Here is an 18,026-nt window from a genome sequence, read left to right as displayed (position 1 = left end):
GATAATGAATGTTTGATAAACGTGTTCAATAGTTTCATACATGTGTAGGTTACCACTCGTTTAGTGGATAAATCTTGTATTTTTTCCAAACCCAATTGTCAAGAGAGTTACGTGTAATAATTGCACATGTTGTTTGATAATATAGTTAATTCGTTTGTGTTTTTGATGTTACCTCAGGAAAGGACTCGCAAGTTGTGTTATTTTCAAAAAGGTTTCCAGATTGTGCTTCGATTTCTGGTGCTATGTTTGACACTTGATTAACAGTTCAAAAGTTTGTCTAGCACTTCATAGATTAGTAGGTTATATCAAACACTTATTCAGTTGATGCAAATTTTGCACAACTTTTGAGAATATTTTTTGATTTTATTATTATATTAAGTTAGTTCATGGAAATGTTCTTACTCTGCGATGTTTATTCAAGTATAATTATCCATTGAGTTGAACTACAAGGATAGATTTCTGTAAGGCAACCAGTTCTCTTCCCGAATATGGCCACAGTACTGCCATACAATTATGATAAACACCAAAAATGGTGCACGTGCAATCTTTCCATCTTTACAAATACAACATGGTGCAACCTACTTCAGGATGGGACAGGAATCCACTCCATTTGTACCCTTTTTTCAAATAGTATGGCAAGCTTTGGAAAATGGCAGAATTAACAAAAATCTTTTCTTTGTTTCGCCTATTCTGCCATAAGCAAAATTTATAGATAGCAATGAATATCTGCGAAAATTAAATGGTAACTTGAGGTTGGTTAAATTTTGCAGTTACCTCTCAGGCCCTTTAACTGGCTCTAATAAAATCCTGTAATGTTGAGTTTGCTTCCCAGAACAATTCACTTAGGGACGCACCATTAGACTTTGTGAGGGGGTGGTCACGATCGGATTCTGAAATCTCCACCAAAATATAGTTAAACAAACACCATCTTATTTGTGCACATACAAATATTTATTAGACATCTACCATCGAGAACAAAAGAAATTTGCTGTAATTTGAATATTTAAGGAGTTTCAGCAATTTCCACTATAAATAAAGAACCCCTGCCTCAAACTCCACAAAAGTTGCTAGACATATTTTGCCGTTGTCATGCCATTGCTTCGTTAATCAAATGCCTAATTGACAGGAGGAAACCATATTTGACCAAGACCATATTTGAATACTAGTATATATTGTCCTCAAAATTACTCTATCACGGCCCAAGTACCCATTGCCTTCAGCAATACTGCCTTGTTATTATTGTTATTACCTCATAGATACATAGAGGCCCATATAGCACAAGAAATGAAATAGTTGACACAAATTACTTTAAGTTCATTCTGACGATTTTAGGAAGGTAAGGAATATTTATGACAATACATTTATTTGAGGTTTCAATATCAACATCTAATAAATATTTGGGAAGTGTTTACCTATGAGACATTGTTCAGCATATACCCTATACACGGGCCAATATTGCGCCAAACCGACACATGACTCAAATTATTTTACTCAATGGAGACTTTCTCATATATTTAATAAAAGACATTGTTTAAAGTACTTATATCAACAGTCTCGTAACAAATATTTTGAAAACCAATAAGCTAAGTGACACAGGCTTACTGATATATGGGCCAATACTACGCAAAACATTGCTACAGAATTTCAGCATCAAAGAGTGCCCTCAAGCATCCCTATGCAAACCATATTCTCTTGGCTCCTTGTCAAATGCCTTTATTACCGCTCGTATTGCGTCTGGTCGTGTTAAATATAGCTTTCTTCTTTAGAGGCATCTATCCCTTTTAGCTTCTGTGATATACATTGTCAACTTTGCTGTTTGCTTTTGCTGTATTTCAGGTTTTCTTGGCAATCGGTTGTATGGTTCGCCTTGCGACCGCGTTTAGCAGATAGGGCCAGTCGTAACAGGGTGCAGGTTCTGTCCACGCACACGCCTATAACTGTATAGTCGAATCGTTCATTGACCGAGTGTATCGTATACGTTATCTGTTTGCGCTACGTACTGATCCAAGATTGATTGGAATGGTCTAGGGTAGTTTACTGGAGCTTGAATATCAGCGTTTCTGCGATTATTTCCCAAAGTTCATCACAATATGTCCTCCTTTTAATACAAAATGTGAATGTGTACAGGTATAGTGGAAATTTTATGGTTGGCAATTGAATGTTATTCATGGTTAGAATAGATTGTGTATAAATATATACAGACTATGAATCTACATAAGGCAAATAAATAAATAAATAAATAAATAAATAGATAAATAAATAAATAAATAAATAAATTGTGCTGTTCCGATAAGATAGTTTTCAAAATAGGGCAGATAGGTCGGCGGGGATTTTTTTCCAAAATATTTTTATTTTTAAATATGCACTTTTCAGGGGTTCAGGGCGATCAAACACTGGCCACAACATTTCCAGAAAAACGTACCATACATATAAAAGGAATAAAAACATAAAGACGTCCTCGTTCAAGCAAAAATCAAATGCCAGGTAACGAACACGTGATTTAACGGTTTTTTTTCTTTCCTTTTCTTTACTTCCGTGTTTACGTAGCTCTAAAAGGTTTAGGGTCGGCAGGTAAAATAGGGTGGGACGGGTTATCGGAACAGCACATTTTTTCTTTGGCGTGATGCTGACTGCAACACCTGTGTAATTAAAGGGCTAATATTAAACAGCAACTTCTGACAATTGTGTTTTAGGCTTTTGTTGCACGTGTCAGCAATACGTGTATATCCCAGAGCGTGTTGAAATACCTGGTACTCAGCTTGTTGACATGTGTTTTATAACCGTTGATAATCAAATTCAGGTCCAGACTTAATTAGTTTTTAACCATCCAGTGTATAACAATGCACATGACACATTGACACATTGAACTAATGAACAAAAGTTTTGGTAATGAGAAACCATTTCTCGCACTAGTTCTTCTTTGAACCCATTTCTCCCTCTACTTCTTCCAGATAACTATTGTTCAACCCCTACACACCACAGGCTCTAGAGTCAATGCAGGCGAACCGCAAGCCGCCACTGATACAATAAAAATCAAAAGGTGAGTAACAGCGGCAGCCATGCACGGAAACCGAGTAAATTTCAACAGACGGTTTCGCCCTCTTTTATCTCAAATACAACTTGCTTATTGGGGTCGATCGATGCTCCAGTTCATCAACTTCATGAAAAATCACACCAATATCCAAAATCTCTCTGTTAAGTCCATGAAAAAGCTGTGTTTTCGGAGCAGTGTCAGCTAGGAAACGCTGTTATCATACATGACCCACATTGACCTATCACGAAATGTTCTGATTGGTTGTTACTTTTAAGGGATACGTCATCCGTTTCAGGGGGTGCTACACTCGAGAGATTTAGTTACACGTAATTACGTTCGATCAGTATCCGTAACGTCTTTGTCATGCAGTGTGCGAAACTCATGCAAAATCTCTACTGGCCCAGCGGCCAGTAACTTTAAAAAATCACTGGCCCTGAAGGAAATCAACTGGTCCGATCATCAGGTCAAATCCAAATATAGTGGATATTTTTACCTGCTCTCAGTCTAGGGGCCAAGAATATGGGATTGAAAATAAATAAAGACACCACTTCAAATTCTAACATCAAGCTGTTTTTTTATGCCTTTTAATTCTTTTATACTTTTTAATTCTTCAAATGAAGATGACTATCAAAACCGAAAGTTGGGGCAACTGGTCTCATTGTTGAAAAACATGAAATCAGTAAAAGTTAAGCACTAAACATAAACGTTTTCATTTCCTAAAATAGCCTTTCACAACAAATATTTCTAACATTGAGAAAAAGAGCACAAGCGTGGGCTTGAAACACGTCCCAACACGAAATGCTAAGCATCCAGAACTCCGATCAGGGATGGGTAAGTTTTGGCAGCACAAACGCCGGATCACACACAAATGGAGTCAATACAACACTTGACTCTTCAAATAACGATTCTGACTTCTCCCTTTTGAGGGACTCATCATTAAAGTCAATGAAGGGAATACAAAAAATTAGGGCAACCGATAAAGAGAAATAATACTGAAATGTCCAAACCCACGTCAAAAGACAAATCACAAATTTAAAATGTAAGCGTAATCTTTACAGTGACCAACTTGAGGCAAATGGCCATCAAGGTCAATGAAGACGGTACTATTCACAATGTTTTTAGTATCGACGTTTGACGTCCGACATGTATCCGTCATCGTAACGATCTATATATCTGGTCTAAAATCGATACTAGACAATACAAGAATGACTTGCCTCTTGTCGCTGCACGACGGGTTTGAGAAATTGCCTATATTTTACCCAGGCTGATACATATCGGCGATTTTAGGACACTTTATAGCTAGGCAATTCTGGAATGACTGTGAAATCAAAGATATTTACTCGATATTTATCGGCGATTGGGACCCCAATATCGTCACCAGAATGACTCATCTCGTGTCTCGGGCACGTGTGGTCTATTTAAAATCACCGATGTTTATCGGCGATTTCGGGACAAACGTCCGATATATATGTCGGAGATTTGCATTGCCACCTCACAGATCTTGCCAAGCCCGACTTCATCATTGCGGCTCCAACTTCGATACTATACTTGTCAAATCGGGGGTAAATAATCGATGTATATCTGGGACATCAAAACCTTACAGATTTGGCCCCGCGGTCTAGCCAAGCCCGACTTCGATAGTCCGACTTTAATTATACGATACTAGACTTGTCTAAAAGGTGGGTAAATATCCAATTTATATGGAGGTTTCACCATCTTACAAATCTGACCTTAGTTTTAGTCAAGGGTCTATGATCTGACCAAACAATTCTAATTTCGATACGGTGTTGCCCAGTAGCTGCAAATATCCGATATCATATAATGTTGAAGTGTCATCGAAATCCAGTTTACCTCGACACATGCAACTCGATCGATAAGCTAAACTATTATTCTTTTATGATCACGACGAGATCTCCACCCTAACACATGTAACGTCTTTCGCTTTGATGCAGTACCGTATCTTTGAATAATTTTGTCAGGTATTTAGCTTAGCAAAACATTATATTCTGGTAAACTTCTGCACAATAGGAAAAGCTATGGCCCGTCTTTAGGAACAGCAGGACATATTTCAAGAGTTACTGGTACGTCCGGCATGGAAACTGCTGGTCTCCGACCATCGGGTTAGCGTGAATTCCGCACGCTGTTGTCATGTGATAACCAGACGTTGCGTGCGTGTGGAGCAGTAGTTTGTAACGTCGAATGACACTTTTACACGTAGTCATAATTACTAAAAGTATTTTTTTTTATAGATTTACTAATGATTTCCGCGAATTTTGACAAGCAACCTCGTAGAGTATCACTGTAAATTGGCAATTATCTTTGAGGCCAAAAAAAAGAAGAAAATAAATTGTGCTGTTCTGTTCAGATAACATGGTTTTCAAAAATAAGGTAGGTAGGTCGGCAGGATTTTTTTTTCTTTTTACAAAATATTTTTATTTTTAAATATGCATTTTTCAGGGGTTCAGGGCGCTCAAACACTGGCCATAACATTTCCAGATCAAAATGTACCATATAGGTATATAAAGGAAAAAACATAAGACACCCTCTTTCAAGCAAAAATCAAATGCCAAGTATCGAACGTGTGATTTTACGGATTTTTCTTTGTTTTCTTTTTAGTTCCTTGTTTACGTAGCTCCAAAAAAATTTAGGGTCGGCAGATAAAAAATAGAGTAGGTCGGGTTATCGGAACAGCACAATATTTTTTGTTTGACCTAAGAATACTTCGTATTTGCAACAGTACAAGAAGTTCTTGCTATGAGTTCCTGATACGAACGAAATGTAGTATTCCACATTATATCTGACGCCGTCACAAAGATTTCTGTAAACCATGTAATTAATTTTATCTAATAAGAGAATCGGCAAGTTTAATTCGAGGGTACAACGAACTAAAGTAGTCCTTGCGTAGAGAAAATAATGTTTCTTAGAGCTTGCACGAATTTCGCTTGTTTCACATTGTACTACACATGATCAAAACGAAAACAAAATACTATAGCAGTAGCCTGTACAATATATGCTTCCACTCCCACTTGCACTAGGTGCAAACCCCCTGTTAGGTATGGCAACAAGTCAGGAATGTTGAAGAAAATTTCATTCAAAGTAAGATAAGAAGTGAAAACATTAATGAGGAAAACTGTAAATCTTACTTACCAGTATGAATATGCTGCCATAGCGAAGCTTGTGGGGCGGACAAGTGAAAGTTAACCGATATTTTGAAATTACGTTCGTAAATCCGTCATCCAATCACAAGCTTCCCCTTGTGGGTCATGACCATTGACCCCAGTCAATGTGGGTCATGTATGATAATAGCGTTTCCTAGCTGACACTGCTCCGGAAACACAGCTTTTTCATGGACTTAACAGAGAGATTTTGGATATTGGAGTGATTTTTTATGAAGTTGATGAACTGGAGCATCGATCAACCCCAATAAGCAAGTTGTATTTGAGATAAAAGAGGGCGAAACCGTCTGTTGAAATTTACTCGGTCTCCGTGCATGGCTGCCGCTGTTGCTCACCTTTTGATTTTTAGGCCAAAAAAAAAAAAAGAAATGTTTCTGGTCAGGCCTTTCTTTAAAAAATGGTGCGGCGACGCGGCTTTTTTTTTTTTTTTTTTTTTCCTCCTCCTCAAGGGAGGGAGCAGGGTCAGTTAAAGCGCCAAAGCTTAGCGGCTATTTGCATAATCATTTGCATATCATTAATTTATATTTGCATATGGATGTAAGCTTGCACATGCATCCACACATACTTAAAAACTATCTATTGTTGATTGACCAATCAGAGTGCTCAATTCAGGGTGTTTTATCTACTCGTAAAGCCTTGGTCACCAAATTCCAGAAACGAATGACAGCGCCATAGTAAAGTACTGTCCAATCAAAAGTGAACATGTCATATTCTGTAGACATCTGGTACGTTTTAATATTCAAATTTGGTAACACAGCGGAAACAAGCTGCAACACAACATCTGCTGTGGTACAAACATAAACTAATGTGCCCTAGGGCATTTAAACTAATGTGCCCTAGGGCATTTATAGGATGTTCCATTACATTGGAAGGCTATTTCACAAATAAAAGTTTTAATTCATATCCTAAACATGTTACATTGACAAAGGGGACGGTTGACGTAAACACATTGAAAACGAAAATATATCAGTTAGGGGCGATAGTTTTTAAGTCGGATAAAACCCTCGTACTCGGGCTCTTCTGGTATATAAAGTCCAACCCTATGATAAAATGTCTCGGCCTGCGGCCTCGACATTTTATCGTTGGTTTGGACTTTATATACCAGAAGAGCCCTTGTACTTGGGCTTTATCCTATACATGTACACTCACAACAAAATGCAATGGTAACATACAAGTGTGCAGTTTGAACATCATGGAAACTCTTTATTACACTTAAATAAATCATCACAGTATTGTAATTACAATTGCAATTAAAACAGAAGATTCAGATTGAAACTTTGAGAGTAAGAAATGGTTCGTATGATTGGAGTTTCATTAATACATAGGCCTATATTGCTAATAAATTGTCAAAACTTGCCAACAAAGAGGAAAATTCACAAATTTAAGCTTTACACAATTCAAATGCAATTGAGTTTTATATCATTTTTGAACGACAAACACCGCGAATAATTTTTCATCACGGGGATAGATTTCAACTAGCGCAGACCCCACCCCCCCCCCCCCCCCGCCGCATAACTTCTACTTCCACTGAACATCGTCGTTCGATTCTTGATTTTAAAAATACCACCAAGATGATCACAAGACATGAACTAAGTACAACTAGAATCCCTCGAAAATCAGGTGTAAAATCTTTCAGAGAACGTGTCAGAGTCTGCAGAGTGGAACCACACGCGACGCCAGGATCAATGTCAACACGTTATAAACCTGTCGACCAACATGGCTTCCGCCATTTTGAAATTTATGCAATGTGAACTCGATCGCGATCGTGATCGTACTCAGACAAAACTCATCATTGTACAATCATAATCAACCTCACCAGTCAACTCTTGTTTCTTTTGCGGTCCATTTCGTTGATCAAAGCATGGGAATGTGATCAAAGGCCCTGCTAGTGCTACACCGCTACCTCTGTGAACACTTGTCCGCGATGTATACTGTCTTTGTTGGTCGTAGTAGTCGTTCATGAATGAAAATTTGTGAACAACCCAGCCGATTCTTCTATTGTTTTAACGTTCCTCTCAACACTTCCGGACAACTTATCTGATGCATACCATACTTCACACCTTCCACTCTTTCACCAGGTTAAAAGTTACAGTGAGCGCTTATGTGTAGACAATGCATGCATCAGCTGGTAGCTACGCAGAGCGTGTTAACTAAAGGATGGCGGGAATATTTTAAAGCGTAGCGGGGAGAATCAAAGCGTAGCGGGAGGGGGGGGGGAGGCCAAAGCGTAGCGGGACCGCTATGGCCTGGGGATAACACTGAGTTTTGTGGTTTTTATCAATATAGTAACATTTAAACTGTTCATGCAGTCACTGATCATGTGCCCCAAAGAATTTTCTTTCTCTTCAGCCGTTTTGGTTTGGTGTTAGGCTATAGTAATCAGTATGTAGTTTGCCACAGCCGCCGGCCTCAAACCAGGAAAAAAAAGGGTGACGCGCTGTTGTTCAAGTGACGCGCGCGCTGACCAGAAACATTTCATTTTTTTTTTTTTGGCCTTATTGTATCAGTGGCGGCTAGCAGTTCGCCTGCATTGACTCTAGAGCCCGTGCTACACACAGTGTATAAACAACTACAGGAATAATTTATCATTCTTAGCGCGAGAGAGCGCTACTTATAAGACAACAGGTGAAGCTCTATGGTCAACTCCCCCGATGCTCAAAATTAGTTCGTTAGCAAGGCGATACAGTTTCGTTGACCAGATGAACATTATTCAGTGATAGTTTAACAACTATGATAGGTATCACCTTCTGGAACACGCCGATAACCCCGTATGGCCTAAAAATTAGGCGTCCTTTATTGTTTTGCGTGATAGGCTAGCCAGTTCAATCTCACGTCTGTGAAATAACACACCGTGTTGGAAATAGAAGCTTTGTCAATATCGATAACTCTCCCTATTTAGTGGCATTGCAAACGTGTAATCAAAAGCTTGCGCAACGTAATAGCTGTCATGAGTTTGTTTATCATAGAAAGACCGACACAGTACACGTTACTGCGTTATGTGTGTATAGTAATTATGATGACTTTGTCAAAAGTTTTGCAAAGATCTAAATTTGCGGTTGTAATTTCCGTTCGCAAAATTAGAGATCATAATCAAATGGCCCTCCACAGTGTGTACTACTGTAGCTAGACACTTTTACAAATCCACTGGTAAAACGTAAAAATGTAGCTACACAGGTATTACCTTTTGGAAATCGTCAAGTTAGACATAGGAGTATGCTAGTGACTTTATCCTTGTCAGTGTGAGTTTACACAGACAATAAATGTATAATCTGTGACCAATTGGAATTTTTAAAAGAAAATGAGTCACAAAAGACGGTTATACAGTCATGGGCACGTTGCTTTTACAAGAATTGTGGTTTTGGAAGTGGTGTTGAAGATCTAAAATACACAATAAACCACTTTTCGTCAAATGTTGATGTTAAAGCTCGGAAACATTAAATGACCCATTCAATTCTTTCGATTATCTACATGTTATGCCTGTATTGCCATCCTCCTATTGTTTAGACAGTACGGATATGAACCCGTATTTTAACATGTTAAAATACGAATTATATTTTCACTGTAACCGACTGTAACCGAACTACAGCGACGCGTACGCGTGACCTTCGCTGGTATGCTTGACCTTAGTTGGTACATTAAAGGGGAAGTTCACCAAGGATGATTTTTACATATGTGGTAGCTCAGTGGTCATTTACCCAAGAAAAACTATTTTCACCATTTATAACTCGCAAGATTTTTTACAAAAACAATAGAAATGTTACAGGAAGTTGCCAATGTAATTTGAATCATGGGAAAAAAGCTCCAAGCTTGGAGCTTGCATAATGTGATGTGGAAGGGACCACCTCCGGACGGGTATGGTCCCCACATTATCCACTCATAGTAACACAGTAGTAAACAGCAAAACAAAATCTGACAGTGGACAGTTTATTATAAGTGAATCATCGTTTATGCACGGATACTCAGTATAAACAAAAGTTATGTTAATATGCACAGCCTGGTTTAAGCATGGGTGAGTGGACAATGCCATACGCATGGAAAAATGTCCCTTCCATAGCGATACCGCGTCGTATTCTTGTGATGTGTCCGCATTTTGACTCGTTTGCTGCGCAACTCGTCAAAATACGGACACATCACTCGAATATGATGCGGTATCGACCAAACTTCGTGTAATAACCCCTAAATATTATCATCCATGGGAGTCTTACCGAGGAAGCAATAGTGTTCTCACAGTGAAGACCACAATCGACCTTCTAAATCATGGCTAATGTCAGTCAAGTTGCTTTCAACAAGAGGAGTACCGTAGTTTGAGGGGGTGAATTCTTTCATGTTTGTATATGTAGCAAGTGGTCAATGCAAATGTGAAAGCAAAATATAACTCCTCTGCAATAGTGGGTCATCATTTTGGTTGTCATGTTTTCTATCTACCTACTTAATTTTTCAAACTATTATCGGTATTGATCTACGGAGACTTATTAGGAACACTGGTTTTCTATCTATTATGTGGATAGAGGGACTGTGATTTGAAGGACCCTTTTATGGAATTTTCATGGGCAGTGGGTTAGATTTTTGCGTCAAGCACAAGTTCCGAATTTCTTTGATAAGCTTTACAGGTACGTTGTGACGACGTCGACAACTGCATGAATATAGTCACCGTCATTGCATGGTACAAAATTTTGTGGGCGTTTATCAGTAATGGGCTGGGTATCGTTGAGTTTGTTTTACTACTTAGGCGCGTTTGCCGTCGTTGATAGGTTTTCAGAGAAAATTAAGAAAACAAACACAATGTTAAAGCCATTTCTGGCGATCCCTGGGATCGCCTTTGTTCTGGTCTGTAAGAAGATCTTGTTGGTAAATTTTCTGATGAGACAATCTGGCGCCACGAATGCCTTTAATAGTAAAAGAAAGTAAATTAAACCTGAGCTTATGTCAACCCACTTGAGTTTTTGGTCTGTGTTTGTTTTTTTTCCTTGGTTGGTAGGTTTTTCAAAAATCCAAGGATGGCAAACAAAGAGGCTTTTTACATTATCAAAGTCTAAGAATATCCCTATCGCGGTCAGTGCAAATCAGATTCCATGTTTTATTTATAGTTCCAAGTTGCTATACGAGTGAATAGAAGTGAAGTTTGATATGCCACTTCCTTTTACAGCGGAACATCCTTTAAAGGTAGGCAAATTTAACTTTATTAAATCACTCGTAAATGCTCTATCCCACACCTTCTTGTGATTTGTTACGTGAACCATACGATGGTATTTTGCGAAGTTGCGTCCTTGTTGGAAAACCTTGTGATTCTCAGGCATTACTTAAGCTTGAAAAAAAAATAAGTCGTTGATGATGACAGCATAGCAAAGCTAACCATGATATCATTTTATGTGGGCCAATCATGACGGCACTTTCAGCTATATCTGCTATCCAAATCCGGTATGGTTCGCCGGACAGTTAGTTACTGTTTGGAGCTAGCTCTTCGGCAAGGCGAATTCGTCTGTTCAAAAAAAAAGTCTGCTCATGTTGTCGTGCGTCGAACGCACCCTTTCATGGCTGTTCGAAGGCAAAGGTCGAAGTAGGCCATCTTTGATTGTTTATGACATAAACAATCGATGACCGCCCTGTTCCGACACCCGTATGTTCCGAAATCCAATGTTTCGACACCCCTATAGTCCGACATCCCTATGTTCCGACACCCCTATGGAAGGCTGCAGAAACTAGTTTTTCGGTTGTCAAGTTCTAGTTACAATTTATTACATGCCTCGAGGTGAATGCAAATCAGTGCACTGATTTGAATAGGAACATCCGGGATGTTAGCGGGCCGGTGAACGATGTACTGACCGGTTTCCATGGTTACCCGGGCCAGTGAAGCCTTTCGATGTTTTCGACGTCAAAGTAGACGCTTAACGCTAGATGTAAAATATCCATGCGCGCACTGCTATTTTGACTTTAGTTAAAATCTGTTTGATGCTGGTCGATAATGGTAAAATTGTTTGAAAATGCCCTGCTTGTAACTAAATGTCATATAGCATTAACTGTGAAGAGGTATGTAATAAAATATTATTGCCTGAATTCATTGGTTTAGGTGCCCGAGAGCAGGTGACAATCTGCCCGACGCGAGGAGGGCAAATCGTCTTCTGCTGCGAGGGCACCTAAGGCTGCACAATATTATATATCATTATATATTAATAATATATAATAATAAATTAATGTAAACAATTGTTTACTTGTCATTGTATACGCGTTGCCAGATCTTAATAATTGCCGCTGGTTGGTATTCTCCAATTAAAAAGAGTCGTGCTACAATCGACGGAATAATTATTTGATTTATTGCCGCTAACGATCTATATTCTAAGATATACCGTTTCGTAAAAAAATTGGTTCGACCTTGACAAAACGATAATATTGTCATATCTATTTACCAAATAGAGACCACACTGCATTTGGTTATATTGTATTTTAGAATCCACATCATCTTAACATATTCGTGTTAATGGCTTTATCCTCATAAAGGATTATGTTGATTCATTGATGGTAACTGATAGGATTCACCTTACAGCTGTATTGTCTCCTATGTTTTGTTTCTTTCTTTGTTTCACCTTTCGATCGTGCCATGTTTTTTTTTTCCGCAGAACGCGATATTAATAGCGAAAACACTTTTTTTATCAATTCCACAGGACCGAACATGCAGTCACTGTTTCTCAAAGTTGCAATTTTTACATTTTTTGCTCTGTTAATCGGGCAAATAAAAAAATTCTGTACACTAGTTATTCCGTTTGAAGCATCGCCATACATACAGTTTATGAGCTTATAACGTGTCGTGTCTTGTACAGTATCAGATTGGACAATTGTTAAAGAAATAAAGATTGCTTCAAGGGGTATTTTTGAAAAGAAAATTCGGAGAGTATGCGAGGACTTGAAACACGCTCAATGTTTTCGCCATATAGGAAGAAATTTGATATTACCTGTAACCGTATCTTCAAAGATGCATCTATAACCATGGAAAATTCTTTAAAATGTACTAATATTTTACTTGCATTTGGGAAGTTTTACATTGGAATATTATCACGGAAATAACTTAAAATTTCCTCCCCGCTTATTGTTGACAATTGTGCAAATCAAACCACCCGATAGCAATGTTGACCAACCCATACAATCCCTGATAAGTCCACGGTTTAACATAATTAGTTGTGTTGACTTATTAATTACAAGATGTGCATATGAGACATAAACGTCCTTGTAATGGGATATAAATAAATAAAGAGACAAGCGGCTAGGTTAGGTTATATAATCATTCATTTTATTTACTCCGATCAGTTAGAGAGTGGAGAAAAGGAGAGGAACTGATACAGAGAAAACAGTGAGAAAAACTTAATAATATTAATAACGTCCTGTCCGCTTGTGGCAATATTGTTATTATTGACCTCTCGATAAAAAATATTTCATATGTAAAATCAGGATCTACATCGTTGCCTATGTTAATCTTCACTTTGAACGTTCCTTTGCAAAATGTTGTAAGGTCCCTTTCAGCAGTTTTTTACTTTGCTATCTAACAAGACAACCTTGTAGGCACACGATAATTTTTGTAAGATACGGAGAATCTATATTACAGTACACTAAGAGATGCTATTTCAATGTATTTGTAACAAAGGTCGCATGGTATCATGGCAGCGTGGATGGAAAAACCCATTAAAGATGGCTTGAGGAAACACTGGCAGAGGTTGAAAGAAAAAATCGAAAAAGAAATAAAACCAGGTACGTTCTCTATTTCCCGCAGTCACTAAGACATAAATACATTGTTTTCTAACCTATACAAAGACAGAATATATCTGGACGTCATTCGAGGAAAGTTGAATCAAGAACGGATTACTAATACTGTGTTGACGGGGTCTCCTTTCCCGAAGTTGTTTATCCTGTCATCACAGTCGAGTATATCGAGTATTTTAGTTGTATAATCACTATGGAAGGCATTGAAATGACGAATGCGTTTACTAGATAATAAGAAAACCTGGCCAACGAAAAGAACAGTCTAACCAAATTTGTAATGAAGTTAGTGTTTAAGTAGGGTCACATGTACAAACAATTAAGAGACGGCGGTCATGACTTTGTATTTTTGACCCCTTTCAAGACTTTAGCTACGCCTATAATGCAATATCTCGACATCAGAAGAGAATCCGGTTATTTTTTCTTTTGAGGCACTTTTCTCACTCCCTACAGAACGGCTATGATATCACTGACGTGTTATTATACACTGGTTTCTAGTCATGAACACAAATAACGTTCAAATCCTATATGATTATGCTACGACGTCCTTTCATTTTAATGTGAAACGAAGGTTATTTTCAAAAAATACAAGTTTTTCGTCGGGAATGAAGTCCAACAGATAGAGAAGCCTACAGCATAAAATACAATACGTAGAGTTATTCATGAATGATCTCCTGTTTAGGCTCCATTAACTGTAATTATGATGCGTTGTCCTATCTGTAAAACAAACTATCTGGAAAATATGCCAGGCGCGTCGGAAAAGTTACTTAGCGTTCTATTTGCCAGTACATCACGTCTGTGTGGTACCTGAATTTCATCACATCACATTGTAATGTACTGTGTTGTGTTTGCAAGACTAATACTTTGTATTAACACACTTTTGGCAGAAGAATACGAAAATTGGTTTTGTTTTTTCCAGACAAAGAACTTTAAATGAAAGTACCATCAGGCACATTTTATTTCATGTCTCAAACATGTCACTGTTAAAAAGGAAGTGAAGGGGACTGCCTGAAAATGTGAATAGTAAAAGGGACAAAGTCGGCCATTGTTCATGAACTTAGTTTGATGCGAGATACGACTTATATTGTTTGATATGTTGAAAGATACTGAATGAATGGGTGACCATGCATATATTCGACCCCAGTTTAGACGCGATCAACGAAACCATCGCAAAAATGAATTAATGGTCATGACCATTTATTCATTCTCGCGATGGTTTCATGTATCGTGTCTAAAACCGCGGTCAAATATATAACTACTTAGGGAAAACGAATATGACGTCATGCTATCGTTGTTGCATAATTATACGGCGAAGTCTTCATCTGATTGTGTAATGTGTTTCCAAGTATATCGAGGATTTAACTTTGGCTCTCCCCAGCTGACCTTTTTCCTACCAGAAAGCTTGTATGATTGGCACGTGCAAGATATTTATATTATGAAAGCTATGGGTGTGATTTATCGTAAGCCAAATTGTAGAGCCAGTATCGAACACGCCAACACTATGATAGTAGTAGTGTTCATACTCCAGGTCATCTTTGGTATAAGTAATGACTGACAATATTTATTTACAGCGTTTGAAGGGAATTCTTTAGAGCTGATTACGAAAATATAAATGACAAACTTGGTTCACTTATCATTATTTTAAAAATTCAAGATTCGTGTGAATGCCTTTTACTTTTAGACGAGCTTTTGAAAATCAAGACGTCCAGCAAAGAGTTTCTACCGGACATAGATGTTGCCAATTTTCGATCTACAACCAGTCTGTTAGAGGAACTTGAAAGGCGGGGAGTTGTGACTCACGAAAGTGTAGAAGAATTGGTTACAATTCTTGAAGACGTTGGAAGAACTGATTTAGTTCTTGAAGTGTTGGGCTACAAAGGTATAATTGTTTGTATCTGCTATCATGGTCTCATCTGCAAAACTGTTCTTAGTCAACGAATCAGATGATTATTGTTAGACATGGAGGGACTGTGGATGGTAAAGATATATCTCACTGTTGGTTAGATATATATAAGAAGACATATGTAAATTCGAATCATTGCCACCATTGCAAGATTAATTTTTTGTATAAAGCGCACTGCATTATGGCCATACCGAGTATGCATAAAATCACTGCATTATGGTCATACCAATTAGGCAAAAAGATTTTCTATGAGACATTATACGGTCATCGTATTGTACTTTATGCGTAAAATCATACCATCCATCAAAACACCTGTGACGCTGTAAGGTGCAATGGATTGTAAAGGCTCAGGAATCAGAAATTTGATCCTGATCATCCCACCAGACAAATGCATAGCATACCATAATTAAAATTCCGTTTAGTCTTATTGATTGTATCAATTTTTCGTTGCTAGAACTCGCTTAGATATTGTCGATGTGTGAATTCCTCGCCTTAAAAACAGAATAAATGTGCAGTTCTATGTTCGATTTACTCAAAGAGTTGACAACCAGATTAAAGGGAAGCACAACCCCAGTGAATTTCATCATTTATCACTTCTAATATAACTCTTGAATAAAGTACAGCTCGAATTTGCCGCATACTTGCACGCACCGACGACTACGGCGCGAAGAGAAGAGAACTTGAAGTAGACGACATTTATCCGGAATCCAATGGGCGTGCAAGGGCTCATGGGAGGAGCGTGCGTGACGTCATTGGCGATACAGACAATGCTGCCTCAGACAAAGAGTAAGACAGACTAGCAACGCAGCATGCCTTTTGTTTTATGGTCGTCTCTTGTTAGTGGTTGATAATTGCACGAGATTATGCGAAAAGTACAACGAGATGCCAGTCGCGTAGCAACCATACTTACTTTGACAACCAGAAATACCCGTGTTGCTCGAAGCACTTCCATTCCTTACGTCGGCTACATCGCTTCGAAGGCCGGGAGCGGCAGCCATATTTTTGTTTACGTTGTTTACCAACAACTGCTAATGTAGTTCGGGAGAACTCCAAACCGATGACGTTTATCGTGCATATTTCGACGTTTACCGTGAAATATCACAGCTGATATTTCACTATGAATGTCACTAGGATGAAGTATACGGGCATGAGTATATGGTAAACATTAGATATTTACCCGCGATTTGACAAGTTTAGCATCGTCTAGTATCATAGTTAAAGTCCGAAATCGCCGATATTTATCGGGTAAATATCTGCGATTTCTCACACCAGGCGAACCGAGACACGATAAGCAATAAGACGTATTGTAGTATCGTATAGTATCGATATTAGAGTCTCGAAATTGCCGATATATTTGGGGTATATAGGCGATTTCGCAGACCCGGGCTGTCGATATAAGAGACACTTTGTGTAGTATAGTCTTATCGATATTAGGGTCCTGAAATCGCCGATATTTATTTGGTTAATACCGGCGATCTGAGGCCGACTCATGAGCGTGTCGAGATAAGAACCACATTGTTCAGTATTGTCTAGTATCGATATTAGAGTCTCGAAATCCCTTGTAAAACAATCATCTTTGAAATGTGCAGAGCATAACTTTGCATCTTTGACAGTTTTTAACATTTTATTAACTCGCCCGATTTTCTTGTGCCACTGTCTTCGAAAAAGCTGTTCTGTGGGAAAACGGTAAAAACTAACACCGTTTTTGTCCTTTCTCAAGTCAGTTTTGTACACTGTGACAACAGTAAATCATTTTGCATGCTACTAGAATATTCGATTAAAAAGTTGTAACGTGCAGAGATCAACACTTGAAACACTCTGCACTACTACAGTCATAAACTCCAATGCTAGAGTGAGCTGCGGCGCATGCAAGTATGCGGAAAATTCGAGCTGTATTTTATTCAAGGGTTCTTTAAGAGGGGATAAATGGTGAAATTCACTGGAGTAGTGTTTCTCTTTAAGAATATCTTTGAAAATTTTCCATCAGGAACTGAACGCAAATTTTAATGCATGTTTTCTCCTTTTTTCTTCGCACTGCATTGCGTATCTCAATCTATTTCTCTTCATTGTCTACCTGTCTTCTGGATTTAGAGGAGGTAAGTGAATGGCTTGTGCATAAAAAATCGAATGAATTCTTCCAGAGGAATTCGACATCATACTTTTGAGG

The sequence above is a fragment of the Ptychodera flava genome, chromosome 7 (assembly GCF_041260155.1).
Source record: "Ptychodera flava strain L36383 chromosome 7, AS_Pfla_20210202, whole genome shotgun sequence".
Classification (NCBI taxonomy): domain Eukaryota; kingdom Metazoa; phylum Hemichordata; class Enteropneusta; family Ptychoderidae; genus Ptychodera; species Ptychodera flava.
This window is presented reverse-complemented; position numbering follows the sequence as displayed.